General features: G+C 43.5%; 1 pseudogene; it reads right to left on the bottom strand.

Moving 5' to 3' along the window:
• Window positions 1-16,127: 16,127 nt before the first annotated feature.
• Window positions 16,128-17,546, bottom strand: LOC127217510 (patatin-like phospholipase domain-containing protein 4; annotated as a pseudogene).
• Window positions 17,547-17,822: the final 276 nt, after the last annotated feature.

Raw genomic sequence — 17,822 nt, 5'->3', positions numbered from 1 at the left:
GAATGAGGCACCACTTGTCACTCTTTCTCTTTTAGACTGGATCGATCTGGTGTACCCTGGGGCAGCCATGAAATCCACCTGATTATGTCTCCCAAGTGCTGGGATTAAAGGTGTGCTGGACCATGGCCTGTCATCTATGTCTAACTACTGCATAGCTCCACACTCTATTCTTAAAGCAAGTTTGTTTTTGTTTAGATGTGTTTATGGTTGAAGAAGAGAATCGTTTCAGTCTGCATTGTGTAATGATCGGTGTAAGCTCTGCACATTGCGTGGAGTGAGAAAGAGAGTTTGTACTTGTGCACTGCAGGAAGAGAGCTAGGTCGTCTATTGGTGACATTGGTAAGTGACATTGAAATCTGTGTCTGACTAGGCTGTGGTGGCTTTTGCCTTTGATTGCAGCACTCAGGAAGTAGATGCAAGTGGATCTCTCTGAGTTTGAGGACAGCGTGGTCTACAGAGTAAGTTCCAGGACAGCAGGGCCACAAAGGGAAACTCTGTTTCAAAGACCAAAATAAATAAATAAATAAATAAATAAATAAATAAATAAATAAATAAACAATAGACAGTTAAAGAAAAAAATATACTAGAAAACAAGAACAGATTAATATTAATAATTAGGAAGGAATTCACCGGCACAGTTTAGTGAGTAAGGCACAGGATGTCACGAGCCACACAGGGAAATTCTGTCTCAAAAAAAAAAAAAAAAACAAAACCAAAAACCAAATAAGTTCCTATTTGTGCAGATCTCTGAAATGTCTAGGTCTAGAGTAAAATCCAGGGCCAAAGGAGGTGCTGGGCTTGCTTTGTCTTTAAGCATACTCTAACCCTTGAGGAAGAGCTCTTGTCACTCAAGTCTCATTAGCCAATCAGGGACTTTGAGCCAACCCTCCAGTCTGAGGTCTGGAAGGAAACTTCCTGGAGCCAAGCTGCAGGCTTGCTTTTATGTCAGAAAAGGCACCAGAGGATTGACTGCTGCTCTGAGTGTGCTGCTGTGGGGAATGGAGGAGAACAGAAGCTGCAGGATGGTGAGTGACAGGATGGGGGGGGTAGGATGGGGAGTCATCAAAGTGTGTTTGTCAGGCCCTCCAGGAGGAGGCTGGTTTGGAATGTGCTGCCACATTCAGTGTTCTGTTAGGCCCATTGTGGTTCTTGCAGCTTCCCCAACCAGGGTGTGGCCCGGGAATATTTTTCCATGTGGGCTGCTTCTCAGGAAAGGATTTCGATTATGCAGCATGGTGAATAAACTTCTTTGTAGTCAGCTCCATTATGCTTTTGGTGCAAGGTTAGCAAGTTACCAAAAAGTTTGTCCAGTACCTTCCAGAAATTCTGCCCATCACATCTAACATTTATGGGTCAGATCCATGCAGAGTTATTATCATTTTTTCCATCAAAATAACTTTTCTTCTGTTGTTAAAAAATAAATAAAAAGATCTTATTTTACATATCGATCCCAGTTCCCTCTCCCATCCTCCTATTTCCCCCAGCGACCTCCCCATCCCATCCCCCACACATTCCTCTGGGAGGCTGAGTTCTTTAGGAGGATTCATCAAAATCTGTCAAGTCATTTGGATTAGGCCCAGGCCCTCCTTGTCTCTAGGCTAAGGGAGTATCCACATTTGGAGTTAATTTTGTGTATGTTCTAAGCTTCAGATCATGAGAACAAAACTCTTCCCACCACATGAAGCTGTATTTTTAGGCCCATGACCACTGGGAGGCTTAGTTGGTAAAGTTTTTGGGAATCCCTGTGTTCCTCTTGTACTACACTTTTTGGGTATCCTCCTGAGTTTGTCCCATTGAATGGTAACTCCTGCTGACATCCTAGAGTGTAACATTTCCTTCAGTTTCCCCATAGAAGTAGTATACAAGAAGCTATTCCTCATAAGAAACATACTTAGAATATGGCATGGCTTAAGCAATAACTCCCTATCCCAACTTTCAACATTTCTTTGTTCTGCCTTCCCTTCTTTTCTAATATTCTGACACTTCTCCCTTAGGACCTGCCAGTAAAATGTGACCTGCTGTTTCACGTTACTCCTGTACTATGAAATAATTATGGTGCTATCTTAACTATTGAAAGCTTATATTGCTTACTGGCCCAACTTGCAGTATCCTGTCACTTTATAAATTTCTCAACGTATAAACTGGAGTCAGAATTTGAAAGAACTTAAAGAAGGCCATGTATGTGGAATGTAAAATCTGTATTAGGAATGAGATTTTGGTGGTTAACACCTTTAATCCCAGCATTCAGGAGGCACAGGAAAGTAGATTTATGTGAGACCAAGGCCACCATGGTCTACCAAGATATTCCTAAAACAACTAAGGCTATTTTTTGCACAGAGAATCTCTGTCTCAAAACAAACAAACAAACAAAACCAACAATAACACCAATGCCCCGTCCAGCGGGGCCTAGTTATTCGTGGGTCGAGGTGGGCTAGAACCTGAAAATAATGGGAGAGAAAGAAGGAACGAGACCAAGCAATCTTTGTCAAGGTCTCACTTTATTAGGCACAAAGAGGGGTTTTTAAAGCAATGCAGGGAGGAAATGGGAAGGGGTAGCTGTGCTGACTCTGGGGCTCTGGTATTTTCCCAGGCCAAAAATATCAGACCCTAGATGTCTACCTATCTCAGTTCCTGGCGTCTGAGTTCATCTCAGTTCCTGGGTTGAATGGAACATAAATATCAGACCATAAGGGTCTGTTTATCTCAGTTCCTGGGTTGAATGGAACAGACCGCTTTTTCAGCAGTTTTCTGCTTTACCAAGATAAGGTTCAATTAGAGTTTTAAGGTATACGTTATTTTACAAGAGGATGTGGGGATGGGCTTGTCACTATGTGAGGAATGGGTAGGACCTCTGTCTTAGGCTACACAGGGTGCATCCGCCCTCAGCACTCAAGGACATAGTCAAAAATCAGGCAAGAAACTCAGACAAGATGAGTGGGTTCCTGAGAGACAGCCCTGTGCTACTCCCATCGTTGAGGGACCTACAGCCGAGGAGGAGGGTCTGCATCCGCTTTGTGGCACCGCGATACTGCCGTCATTGACGTCTCCATATTTGAGAGAATCAGGTCCTCTGTTGTTCGAGTCCTGTGAAATCAAGTCCTTGTCTAGGGGGATCAGAATTGGCATTGTCACCATCCTCAACAGGTTCCTCAGAGGAGTCCTGTTCCTTTTCCAAAAGCTGATGTTAGTGTACAGAAATAGGTTTTTTGAGTATGGAATCAATTTGAGTTTTGACTAATTGAGTTAGTCTCTGGAATGCCCAAGGTGCAAAAGTCAGCAGCAGCAATAATCCCACCAATGGTCCTAGGAAGGAAGCAGGGTAGAAAGCCAAAGGGAGGTGGAAAACCAATTTTTATACCAGGACTCTGCCTGTTCCCGCTGTCGTTTACATTCCTCAAGACTTTTTTGTACTCTATCTAAGCTGTCTTCCACTAAGCCAGTCTTATCAGCATTAAAGCAACATTCCTCTTTTAAGGCTGCACAAAGGCCATCCTGTTGCAAGAATAATAGATCAAGCCCTCTTCTATTCTGTAACACAACTTCTGCTAAAGAAGTATGTGAATCCTTTAGTTTTTTAGTCCATATTGTAATTCTTTAATATCTTTGTCTATTGCCACTGTGAGTCGATTGAAATGGGAGTTAGTCTGTACCATAGAGGCTATTCCTGTCCCTGCCCCAGCAGGTCCAAGACCTAGAATAACAGTCAAGGTAATGGCAGTTACCGGTTCTCTTTTTACATGGCTGAAAGTATCTTGACCCCAGAAGTTAAGGAAGGTTTCTGGATCATGTATAGTAAATGGAGGTACCAACTGGACCAAGGTGCAATAGTCTCGTTTCTTTAGAAAAACTAAGACTACCACATAAGTAGTCAATCCAGAGGAGCAGGCAAGATAGGTTCCTTCTGGTGCTGTAACATAAATGTATTGTGAGGAAACTACGACCGTTTGGTTACATATTGGAATTAATGAGGAGAGAGGAACCATGTGAGGACCAAGAAGGCAAAGACCCAGTCCTGAGACTTGGCCAATGGTTAGACCTTGTTCTGTGGGGGAAGTAGGGCTCCATCTTAACTGGCTAGTATCATTAGTAAAGATCACATTATCAAAAACAGCAATCCCTTCATAAAAAGGGGGACCTGGAGAAAAGCAAATCCAGCATTCTTGTAGGTCTGTATTATTGGTCAGATGGAGGGTTTGAATAGTTGAATTGGCTAATGCAAGAATCAATTCTGCAGAGGAAGGAGGTCCAGGGGGTAAGGTGGGTTGAAAAATTCCTGTGACCTTCACGGGGGAAGGGGAAGATTTGGCAGAGGTTCTAGCAGGAGGCCTACGAGGGACATTTCCCTTCTGGTGTAATTCAGGATTGGGGCCAATGGCTGTTTTAGGGCTCGAGGGAAGAGATTTTTGTAGCTGTATTTTAAAGGTAAGGCCTATATCTTCTCCTGAAATATACAGGTGAAGACCCAATTGAGCCCCTTGAGTAGGCCAATTTTGTAATTGTTTTCCCCCATTGGTGAAAGAGATCAACAAAGGATTACACCAGTGATTGGAGCATTGTTGATTAAAGGGAAGAGGTCCTGAATTTAACTCATAAAAAGGGGGATTTAGGTGCTTAACCGTTATAAGGTCCCAACTAGAGAAGGGTTTCCAATAAGTGTCCCCAGTGGTCTCACATCCCCAGGCAGCACAAAAGTAATCTTGTTCAAAGCCACATTTGTCCTCTATAGATCGATCTCGATGGGATCCAGGGCAGACATATACAGGTGCCATAGTAAGATAAGTCCTGGCCTGCCCATTAAAACATCCCAGTAGGGAAGTAGATCTAGTATTTGTATTGACAGGTCTAGACCGGGGCAAGAAATAGCTAGGCATTCCCCATCTGGTTTCAGAAGCCCCCATAGCCAGGCCACAGGGATCAACAACTAAGGAATCAAAAGAGGGGTTGGGGCCCAACATGTGAGGAGGTGTTGGCTACATCTCCGGCTTCATTGAAGATGATCCATGTATAGTTGTATATTCGATATTGGTTAGACATGGCAGGAACTCCCAAGGACAGCAGGCTGCAAGCAGTCCAGAGAAACAGCATCTTTGTATCTAGAGTTTAAACACAGTTGGAATTTTTCTCAGGGTTTCCCCTGGGTGGGTTATATAATTTTAACAGGCACTCAGGCAGCCATCTGGCATTATTGGCTTGATTATCAAATATGCAGGTATGTCCTTTTCCCCAAATAAGCACTGGATCTGGTCCATGCCATTGGTTGGTAAATGGATCTTTCCATAATGCCTGGGTAAGATCATGTGCTATGGTTGGATGCCAAAGGCGATCAGCAGCTGACTTTTTAAATTTATCATAGGCATGGTTTAGAAGATTTTTTAGGATTATTTTTATCGGGGTACAATTTTTGTCCCCCAGAATACAGTTTATAAAGGATATTTTTAAGTGTCTGGTGTTCTCTTTCGACAATTCCTTAACCTTGAGGATTATAAAGAATGCCAGTAATATGTTTAATTTTTTTATTGCACAAAATGTTGAAATGCTTTACTAGTATATCCAGATCCATTGTCTGTCTTTATAATTTTTTGGAACTCCCATGTAAGCAAAACATTTTAAACAGTGACTTATCACATGTTTAGTGGCTTCTCCAGTTTGTACAATGGCCATTAAGAAGCCTGAATACATATCGACTATCACATGTACATACTTTAATTTGCCAAATTTTGCAATATGAGTAACATCCATTTGCCATAAATGATTAGGAAGCAGGCCTGAGGATTTACTCCTATATTAGTTACTGGTAAATATTGTGGGCACATATCATATTGTTTGACAATTTGTTGAGCAGTCTCTGTAGTTAAACCAAACTTTTTTCTAGACTATTTTTATTTTGATGATGCCGACACCTTCTTAGGGGAGGCTGGCAAATGAGTCTAATATATAAGGCCATTTTTCCAAAAACCAGCGGTGGTTGGAAAAAATGGAGGAAAGTACAACTACAACAAGAGGCTGTTCATAATCTAGGTGGCAAAGATGGGCTTTTTCAATGCTTTTTAATAGCATTGGATAGCCTCTTTGGCCTTGGTGTAATTTGTCTGGGAGAGGTCTGAGCTAGATCCCCTGGAAGAATATCATATATTGGTCTAAACTCCGCTGTTTTAATGGAGAGAGAGGCGGATCTATTGAACATCTCCCAAAAACTTTTGCCAATCGTGAAGAGTTTTTAAATTTGAACAATCAGTTTGGAGTCTTTGAAGCTGGAGGACAGCCTGTTGGATCCGATGGCCTAGGTAGGAGTAAGGTTTTTTTTTTTTTTTGAATATGTTCTGGGGCCAAAATAAATCCATGAGCCTCCAGGAGCTCCTGTAATTTAGCAAACATTTCAAGACATCCCTCTTCAGCAGGCGCTGCCAGCAGAATATCATCTATATAATGGATGATGTAAAGATTACAAAACTTGTGCCTGATAGGATCCAGGCAGGTAGCCACATAAGCCTGGCATATTGTAGAACTTTAGACATTCTTTGGGGGAGCACCACCCAGTGAAAGTGAAAGGCGTGTTCCCGATTAGGAATTTAATCGAAGGAAGGCTTAAGGCAAACCTGGGCCTATCTTGGGAGTGCAGCAGATGGAAAAGAAGCAATCCTTTAAATTAATAACAATTAGATGCCAATCTTTGGGAATAACCATAGGTGAGGGCAAGCCAGGTTGAAGAGTTCCCATATGCTGCATTGTTGAATTAATGGCTCTCAAATCCTGGAGTAATCTTCCTTTTCCTGAAGCCTTTTAAATTGCAAATATAGGGAGATTTCAGGGAGAGGTTGAGGGGATCACATGTCCTGCCTCCAATTGTTCTTGAACTAGTTGGGAAGTCACCAGAAGTTTTTCTGCCATTAAGAGCCATTGTTTCATCCACATTGGATGTCAGAAATCTATGTAATGGGAATGGGGGATGGCAGTGCAATAGCAACCCTCCTTAAAAATGGCTATTTTTTTTTCTATAACCTTAAGTGTCTAATGGGAGAATGGCCACAGAGTGAACTTCTCCTTGCTCCAGCTTACTTAGCCCTTGTCTTTTGTCTCAGCCCATTTTATACATCATCTGGAGAGCTTTGTCTCTTGGCAGAGTGCCTTGGGCGAGGGTTTGGGTAGTAAGGACAACTCCCATCTCTTCTAAGAGATCTTTTCCCCACAAATTAGTGGAGAGGCCAGCCAGGATATAAGGCTGGAAGTAACCTGAATGCCCTTTTGCGTCTCTCTAGTTAATCCAAACTGTTTTCTTAAACTATTACTATTTTGATGATAAAAGCTGGGTGACTGCTGAGCTAATTCTACATGAGATAAAGTGACTATATTTGTCAGCCTATCAGCTGACCCATTACTTTTAGCCAGTGGATCGGGAAGTTTAAATGAGCTCTTATATATGACCCACAAGGCAAGGTGCCTTTCTTTGATGAATGGCATTTTGAATTTGCTTAAACAGTAATTTAACCTGATTATTACTAGTTCCAATGTATGGAGCTACCTCTAAAACTTGAAGAACTCTGAAAACATAATGACTATCAGTATATGAGTTAAATGAATCCTTCATTAGACGCTGCAAAACTATTGCAACAGCTTGTAACTCAACTATCTGAGCTGAAGCTGGATCTGTCTGTACTACATATTTTTATCATCAATAACATAAGCTGCTTTTCCATCAGAAGAACCATCAGTAAAAACTAACATAGCATTTTTTTAACAGGATTACTAATGCAAAGGGATTAGTACAAATTGTAATGTCTATAAACTGATTATCATTTTTTTTTTCAAAAACTGAGCAAAAGCTGATGGACCAAACATTATAATTAATTAAAGCTTGAAAACTTAGGCCTAAAATCTATACAGAGGAAGGAAACGTCTAATAAAAGAAAATTAACTCCTTAAGTCAGGAATGCCAGGGCTGGTGCCTGAGCCCACTCTCAGAAAAGGGGAGTTAACCTCTTACCATCTAAGAAAACATTCCTTTGCCTGTTAATTGCTGGTTGTAAAGATTTAGAAATAACCGTTAACTTACTATTTGGTATAGGAAACACGTATTACGCTGGGTTCTCTGGCAAAATATCTTAGACAGTATTTTGTACCATATAAGCTACTGCTTTAAAATAAGGATTTAACACTTTGGCTATGGAAACAGGTAAATACAACCATTACAATGGTCCCCTTTGCCATAAGACAGAAAGAATTTGGACTATGCTGTGTGGGAAGTACATAAGCCTTGCATGGTTTTGCATACTCAATATAGCATATCTGCAGATGCTGGATTGTATTCTCCGATTGTAAGAGAACTTGTCTATTCTCTTCAGTGAGCTGTCTAGGTGAATTGGGATTACTATCTCCTTTGAGAATACTTAAAGGTTTCAAATCACCAGTAGGTGCCTTTTAAAAAAAGGATGTAACCATTGGAATATTTCCTAATAACTTCTGAGAATCATTTAATGATCATAAGCTATCTTTTCTAATTTTTAATCTTTGAGGCCTAATTTCTTTAGGATGTAACATAAGTCCCAAATACTTTTTGAAAACTTTTTACTTTGACATGTAAAGCTTTCATTAGCTGACCTGGTCTCATTTGCATTTTCACTGACACCTCTCCAGGTGTGGTTATCGGCCCTGCAGTTTCCCCAGGCCTCCTTTTAATAGTTTTTCTCAAAATTTAGGAAGATTTCTGTATTCTCTCCTCTGTTATACTCTTTTGAGACGTCCATACAGATTTCTCTGGCTCTGACCATTTTCTATTGTTTCACTCTGTAAGACAGTCATGGGAGATGCAGATCTCCAACCCTTTCAATTTAGACATGACCTGATGTCTCTCTCTCTCTGTATTATGTTTTGTTTTGATTTTTTTATATCCCAAGCAATTTAAGTAGTGCCTATTGTTGGGATTCACACATTTACACATTCACAATCACACTTCGGACACTCAGACACTCACATGTGTGGCCAAACCATACATACCGAGCATACATACATTTTTTATCTCTCTTTTTCTTTAGACCAAGATTAGTTTGTTGAAATAAAACATCCTTATCGAAAACTCTTGTAATGCGGCTGCTATAGACAACCCTTAAATTATGAGCATCCAAAATCTGAATAAATTTCAATAATTTCACCTGTTTCTGACAGGCTCCATTAATTTTTCCCTATATTTGGCTGGGAGTTAGCCACAGCAGGAGTTCCTAAGGCTTAGGACCTCTAGGTCCTGTTCTTTAAGTAGTCTATTAAGATACTCAGCCACCTTTTCCCATGTCAGGGGGTGAAAAACATAAGGATAATTTTTAGAAAGGAAAGAAAAACTTATTAACTCTTCATATGAAGCTCTAATTCCTTCTTTCTCGAAAGGAAGACTTGAAGCTTCTAATGAACTTAACTTCCTTGGACAAGGATTAACCCATTATTATGGAACAGAATGCAGATGGGGGGGGGAGAGGGCTCACCAGGAATCGGAATGCTCATGAGCAGGGAGGACAGATTCCAATTTCTGGCATTGTTGCAGCTCAGAGGTATGCAGGTATAAGACCCCAAGGCACCTTGAGCTAGCCTGAAACTGTTGGCGGGAACTCCTTGCCCCAAGGCTATTGTTGGTACTCTTCCCGTGACACACACCTCGTGACAACAGGTCTTGTGACACACAACCCGTGACAACACACCTCATGACACACACCCTGTGACAACCATACCTTGTGACAACACAGGGAGGAGCTAAGCCAAAAAATTCCTGTAATTTTTCCACTGTGCTATAAGTCGGTATTTAAGCCCGTTCTTGCCCCTCAATAAACGGCATTCGGCATTTGGCGTTCCGACTTTGTCATTGAAAGAATGACCCGCTGTCTTGTCTTTATTTCAATCTCTAGGCCTTCGCCCGATTCGTGGAACAGATTGTAGCGTGAGCACAACAAGTGGAGGTCCTGCCAAGATCGGGAAAGAAAGGATCACCTAAGAGATCGCCCTCGAAGGCCGGTCGGCAAAAGTAAGTGAATGAGGGTGTATTGAAGGATGGGTGCCAGTAACTGTAAGGAAATGTTCAGTGGGCAATTAGTGGCCTTATTGAAAAGGCAGGGCACCAAGATTAAAACAAGACAGCTAAAGAATTAATTGCCATAAAGTAAAACAAGAAATGGCATAGATGAATAGAACTTTTTAGGAAGTACAAGATTTAGAACAAGGTAGAAGCATTAGAAAAGGAAAGACAGGTGTTTCCAGTGATTGAGACAGTGGATCCTCAGGGTTAGGGAACACAGCCCATTAAATTTTAAGGATATAAAACAGCTTAAAGAGGCTGTCACTGCTTCTGGGCCCATGCTCCTTTTACTCAATTTTTGAGTCTTTCACAACATTAAATTGCACCCCTAGTGATTGTATGCAGCTCTGTAGAGCCGGGCTGAGTGGGGGTGACTATTTGCTCTGGAGAGGTGAATTTCAAGAATTTTGCAAGGAAACAGTGCAAAGTAATGCTGATGCCAGATTTCCTGCTAGTAATTTAAAATATGCTCACGAGTGCTACAAGTGGAAGTCAATATGTTACCATTGCAGCTGAAATTCTTTTTGACCTAGCGGTCTATGCACAAATTGCTGCTGCTGCTGCTACTAGAGCTTGGAAAGCCCTGCCTAATAAGGCCGCAGGAGATCAACTATCTAAGGTATTGCAGGGACTGTCGGATAGCGCAATTGTTTCTTCTCCCTATGTTCAATACCAACAATCCCTTTTTAAAGGACATCAGGGGATCTGGTGGTTTGTGGTCCACAGGCTCCATGGGTGCCTTTTGGGTCTCAACTCTTGAACAGTGCCCCATGCTCACCCTTACCATAAAAGGTAGACGATTTTCTGGACTTGGGGACACAGGGGCAGACTCCTCATTAATAGCAAAAAAACATTGGCCACAAGCATGGCCTCTTCAGCCGGCCTCCACTCATTTACAAGAAGTGGGAACTGCTGTGGCTCCAGAATGTAGTACTCAGTTTCTTAAATGGTCAGATGATGAAGGACATACAGGAATTTTTCAGCCTTTTGTGTTAAGTCATATACCTGTTAATCTTTGGGGGAGAGATGTGCTTCAGGCCATGGGAGCAGTCCTTACTACTGAGCCTGTTAAAAATATGCTGGCTGACCAAGGTTATGTACAAGGAAAAGGACTGGGTAAATTCCTACAAGGTGACCCTCAGTCTGTTGCATCCAAAAATTTAATTATCAAAAGTGCCGGAGATCGCTTTGGGCAGGGAAATTTTCCCTAGGGGCTATTGCTATGCAGTCTCTTCCCATTCCTATTATCTGGAAAACTGATAACCTAGTAAGGGTGTAGCAATGGCCCTTATCTATTGAGAAGTTACAGGCTGCACATCAACTTGTAAAGGAACAATTAGAGGCAGGACATATTGTTCCTTCCACTTCCCCATGGAATACCCCAATCTTTGTTATAAAGAAAAAATCTGGAAAATGGAGACTCCTACAAGATCTCCCAGCTATTAATGATTGTATGCAAATTATGGGAGCTACACAACCTGGCTTGCCTTCCCCTGTGGGTATTTCTCGATGCTATCATTTATTATAGACCTAAAAGATTGCTGTTTTAGCATTCCTTTGCATCCTCAGGATAGTGAGCGATTTGCATTTATCATTCCTTCTATTAACTTTAAAGAGCCCTATAAGAGATATCAATGGGTGGTGTTGCCTCAAGGAATGGCCAATAGTCCCACTATTTGTCAAATTTATGTATCATTGGCCATTGCCCCCATTAGAGAAAAATTTCAATCCCTACATATTATACATTATATGGATGATATTCTTTTAGCCCGCCCAGATTCTAAGGAAGTGAATGAGGCTTCTGGGGAATTGCAACATAATCTTCAATTAGCAGGTTTAAGATTAGCCCCAGAAAAGGTGCAACAAGAATTTCCCTATCAATACCTGGTCATCAATTGTTATATTCTGGTATCTGTTCTCAAAAGATTACTTTAAGGCTGGATAATCTGACCACTCTTAGTGATTTTCAAAAATTATTGGGAGACATAAATTGGGTTCGATCTAGTTTGGCCCTAACCACTGGGCAGCTTAGACCATTATTTGATATTTTACAAGGAGATTCTGATCCCACTTCTTCGCTCACCTTAACGCCTGCTGTGGGAGAATGTATAAAGCTTATGCAAAAATGTCTCCAATCTGCACATTTAAATTATATTGACTATTCTCAGAACTTGATGTTATTAGTCTTTGCTTCAGTGTATTCACCTACTGCGGTATTTTGGCAAACTGGTCCTATATTATGGGTACATGAACATGCATCCCCAAGAAAGACAGTTAGATCTTATGCTCAGGCAATGCTTTCTATTATTCAAAAGGCATACAAAATGAGTATTCAAGTTTTTGGCAAGATGCCAGATGTAATTGTTACTCCCTATACTCAACAACAGATACAATGGCTTCAACAGTTTGATGAGGAGTGAACACATTTCTTGTGTTACACACCCTGCCACTTTGATAGTCATTTTCCTTCCAGTAACTTCGCTCATTTTTTTAAAAAAATCACCCTGTGTGTTTCCCCAAGTTTATTTCCCAAAATCCTCTGAAGGGGGCACGTAATGTATTTACAGATGGCTCTTCAAATGGTTGTACAGCAGTTGTTTCTTTTCCCATTATCAAATGCTCTATACTTAAAGGGAAGTCTGCACAATTTGCAGAACTAGCTGCAGTACAATTAGCCCTTCAACATATTTCTGATGAGCCATTTAACTTATACACGGATAGTAAATATGTGTATCATATATTGGCTCCCTTAGAAACTGCTGCCTATATAGCTCCAGTGTCTCGTGTACAAGAACATTTACTAGCCATACAAATCCTACTATGGAGGCGCTCTCATCCAATTTCTGTAGGACATCTCTGAGCGCATTCTGATTTGCCCGGCCCTTTAAGTGAAGGAAATGCCATTGCTGATTTTAATACTAAAACAGATAGTTCCATCATGATGATGAGAGAGTCTGGGTATGAAGCAGCCTGCAAAGCTCATACAACCTACCACCTTAATGCAGGGTCACTCAAATTCCATTTTAAAATTACTAGAGACCAAGCTATTGATATAGTTAAGAATTGTCCCCTATGTGCAGAGTTCTTACCTGTTCCACACCTTGGAGTTAACCCCCGTGGTGTCACACCTAATGATATCTGGCAGATGGATGTTACTCATGTTCCTTCCTTTGGTTGACTACAATTTTTTCATGTACCCATTCTCAGCTCATATTTGCCTCTGCTCATACTGGAGAAAGGCTTAAGGATGTTAAGAGCCATTGTTTACAAGCCTTTGCTTACATGGGAATGCCCAGACAATTAAAAACTGATAATGGCCCTGCTTATACTAGTCAGGGTTTTAATTCTTTTTGCAAAAATGTTTTTATCTCACATAAGACAGGTATCCCTTATAATCTAATCCTCAGGGTCAGGCCATGGTGGAATGTGCACGTCACACAATTAAAGCCTATCTTCATAAAACAAAAAAGGGGGAGTTTACAGGATCTCCTCATAATCTTGTCCTATACATTTTAAATTTTTTAGCTATTGATCGTGTTGCTCGATCTGCGGCCGACAGGCATTGGCGCCCTTGGTCATCTGACTATGGCTCAGTTATGTAGAAGAATGTCACTACTGGAAAATGGTGTGGCCCCAACCCAGTTCTAGTATGGTTCTGAGGGTCAGTTTATGTCTTTCCACAAGACGCAGATAACCCTGTTTGGGTGCCTGAGTGGCTGATTCGCCATATGAGGAGGGACAGTGATTGTAACAGCCAGAAAGAAGGTCCAATGGGTCTTCAAGAATCTACCCATCCTGATGCCTGTGCATCTGAGTAGCCATATGTGGCCTTTTTTCCTGACCACTAATTATAGTTTGGATCAAGCGGCTATATAAATTTACACTGTTCCAAATGACAAGAATTTCACCTTCATCTTAGGCACTGTATTCTGGTTCCATTCTTTTTGTTGTAACCAATGCTACTAATTTTGGAGAAAGTTTCAATTGTTCTCAGCAGGTATGCCGACTGTAACAACTGTCGTGGGCCATGTACCCCAGGTGTGCAGCAGAGAGGAAAGGAGATTCGTGGATCAAGGCTGCCAGTGCCACTTTCAGCACTGAAGCAACAGTTTTACCATAGCCCTCTCTCAATCTGTAAATACTGCAAGCACAGTGGATCAAATAGCAGGTGATTTGGCTTAGGCCTTAGCTACCCAAAGCACACTTGATTATCTAGTACAAATTGGCATTTTTAAACTAAATTTACAAACTAACCTCCTATAGGAACACTTGAATTTTTGTGAGAAGCTCATATGGCTTCTTGTTCTCTGTCTTTTATACATATCTGTGTTACTGCATCATTTTTCTTCAGATATCCTGGAGTGATCAGTTTTTGAGTTATACACATGCTTTAGCCATGCAGATCATTAACATCTATGAGACCTGAGTGCCACTTGCCAATGCAGAAAGCTTTTTACAAGGACTTCAACTTGTGGGCAGATCATTGGGGTTTGTAGGCCTTGCACTTGGTGCTATTTTGCCACAGCACTGAAGAGGCCCGGGCCAAATTTCTAACAAGACAGATATGGTCTTTGACTCAAGAGAAAATGCCTCTGCCCACATGTGGCTGAACAAGCTATTCACCAGTGAAGGGTAAGGCAGAGGGGGCAAATATCTAACCTAAGATAGGGAGGTTACGGGCCTGGGTGACCTCTCCAATGATGGGTAAGGAATTATGCTGATGTTTTCTGTCACCTAAGGCAGGTGTTAGTTTATATTACAAGAAAGGGGGACCTGTAGGGCCCTGCATGGACCCCTGAGGCGCCTTGAGCCAGCCTGAAGCTGTTGGCGGGAACTCCTTGCCCAAGGCTTTTGTTGGCACTCTACCCGTTTTGATGACACACACCTCGTGACAACACACACCTGGTAGGGAGGAGCTAAGCCTAAACTTCCTATAATTTTTCTACTGTGCTGTGAGTCAGTATTTAAGCCCGTTCTTTCCCCACTATTATTATTGTTGTTGTTTTTCGTCTCCACCGTTATTGTTTCGTGGGTCCTTTCCATTTTTTTTTTGTTTTACTTTTCCCTCCTTCATGTTTTCTCCCCGCATGCCCTGCCCTCCCCCGTGTCCCCCCTCACACTCATGATCTGGCCCACGTCAAGGAACAGAAAATAAAAACAAACAACTAAAAATAAACATGCATATCATACATGTAACATAGGTGGAGCAAGTGAAAATATGTAACCCACATATATAACCCACCCGCCAATGTATCGACCACGTGTTTATTTCCCCCCCCAACCCCAACCACACCCTGGTAAAGCAAATATAAACATGTTATCCATGTGAATTCATGTGTTTATTGCATGTCCTCATGTTAATTACATGAACTCGTATGTAAACTCGGAGGGCTCCTATGTTTGCTACAGCAGCTCAGATGTTACCCACATGACTTCGCGTGTTACACCAATGCAAACTACCCAGTTACACATGCTAGCTACATGGGATCTCACAGTATGTACATGAAGCTATAATGTAAGTACATGGCCATGTATGGTAAGTACATGAATACTATGCTGTGCACATGGGCTCACATGTTAACTACATGGGCTCATATGTTCACTACACAGGCTCACATGTCAAGAACACAGGTTCATATTTTAACTACCTGGGCTCACGTGTTTACTACAAGGGATCACATGTCAAATACACAGGCTCACATGTTAACTACATGGGTTCACATGTTAACTACACAGGCTCACATGTTAACTACATGGACATACAAGGCAAAAACATGACCTCATAAGTCAACTGCACAAACTCACATATCGAGAGGCTCACATGTCAACTATACGCGCTCACATGCCATGTACACAGGTTCCAATGTGCACTGCACGAGCTCACATGGAAACACCATGACTCTATATGTGAACTGCATGTAATGGAGGCGGCACTGGCCGGGATGTCATGTGTACACGCGACATACATAAGTGCTGTGGAGCTGGCGCATTAGGATCACAGAAGCCACAGGCACAACATGCCTGTAAAACAAACGACAATCATATGAATCACGGGGACTTCATTTATTCAGCTACATACATGTGTGCACACACTCCTGTTCACCAGAAGCGGCCCTCGCGGCGCAGGAAGCTCACGGCGTCGCAGAAGCCATCATGGTGCAGTGACTCCAGGCTTGCACGGGATGGCGGGAAGAGCGCTTGGGCCAGGCGGGCGACATTGGCAGTGGAGATCTAGGCGGGGCCGGAAATGAGTGTGGGTGGAGCCGGAAGTGTGTGTGGGCTGGGCCGGAAGTGAGGTTAGTGCTAGCATGCTGTGGCCATTGCTGTGACAGGCATGGCCATTGAAGCCCCACACGGCTCACCTCCACATCCTGTCCAGTCACGTGCACGCACGAGCCAAGTCCTCGGCCAGGGTCGCAGGGCGAGATGTCATGGCGTCCACAGAAAGGGGACACAGTGAGGGTGCGACCTCCAGGGGGCAGGGGGAGGCTGCACGAGAGGGCGCCATCTGCCCAGTCCTGGGGATATGGGGGGCCGGGGGACATGTGAGTAATCGCAACAATATACATGCGTGTTCGGGGTCACCTGTCACAGACATGTGTTACCACATCCACCCACTCCGCCCCTTACCGCCCCGCCCACCTGACCCTGGAACTCCACGGGCTTCAGCCCTGAGTAGATGGGGACAAAGCAGCTGGCGAGAAGGACCTGCACATGAGGGGAAACGTGGAACACACATGAGCAAAAACAATACACGTATGTGCAAACATGCGAGACGCATGTGCAATCACAGATGAAACATACATGTAGGAAACACGGAACATGACACATTCTTACACTTGCGGCCACGCCCCCTCACCTGCACGAGGTCCTCATGGGTCGGGAACTGGGACACCAGGCGGTTCTGGAATGTGTTCACCGCAGTCAAGGACACATAGAGCCGGCCCTGCGCCAGGACGTGAGCATGGGCTGGGAGGATCTGGTCCAGGCCGGCCCTGATGGTGCGGGGGAGGGGGGACACATGTGACCCGTGACCCCTGACATGCGACCCACATGCGTGACCCAAGACATGTAACATGTACCATGTGACATGTGCCCTGCCCCGCCCCCCTCACCCCCCCCATGCACCTCAGCCGCTCCAGGAGGTGGAAGCTGGGTGTGGCCGCACCGAGTGGTTGCTGCCTGGCATCCTCTGCCAGGCTGTGTGCGAAGCGTGTGCAGGCCTGTGGGAAGGGTGGGAACCACACACGTGACCCTGACATGTAACATGTCACATGTAATATGTCACATGTGCCCCACCCACACTCACCTCCAGCTGCTCAGGGGCAGTCAGCAGCACTGCTGCCACCAGGGCCCCGCCCGACGCCCCTGCATAGCCCCTGACATCACGCAGCAGCCCCGCCCCGTGTGCATACAGCCCTGCAGCCACGCCCAGGTGGTAAATGCCCAGGAAGCCACAGGCCCCAAAAGACAGGTGCAAGGGCAGCGCCATCAGGGGCGGGGCGGAGCCTATGGGGTGTGTGGGCGGAGTCTCCTGGGGGAAAGGATGAGGTCACGTGAGGACGGAAGCCACGCCCCCTCACAAAAAGAATGACAGAAATGGCGCCTCTGTATTCACTGCTGCTCTCCGGGACTACATTTCCCAGGAGGCTGCGCGCTGGACCTTGCTCTCTGTGACGTCACTGGCCGGCAACATCCCCTCCCCTTCCCATGCTGTGGAATTTTCCCCGCAGTCTCGGAGCCCCGCCTGTCTCAGGGTGGAAGGGGA

This window comes from Phodopus roborovskii, unplaced genomic scaffold, assembly GCF_943737965.1.
Source record: "Phodopus roborovskii unplaced genomic scaffold, PHOROB, whole genome shotgun sequence".
In the NCBI taxonomy this organism is placed as follows: Eukaryota; Metazoa; Chordata; class Mammalia; order Rodentia; family Cricetidae; genus Phodopus; species Phodopus roborovskii.
This window is presented reverse-complemented; position numbering and strand designations above follow the sequence as displayed.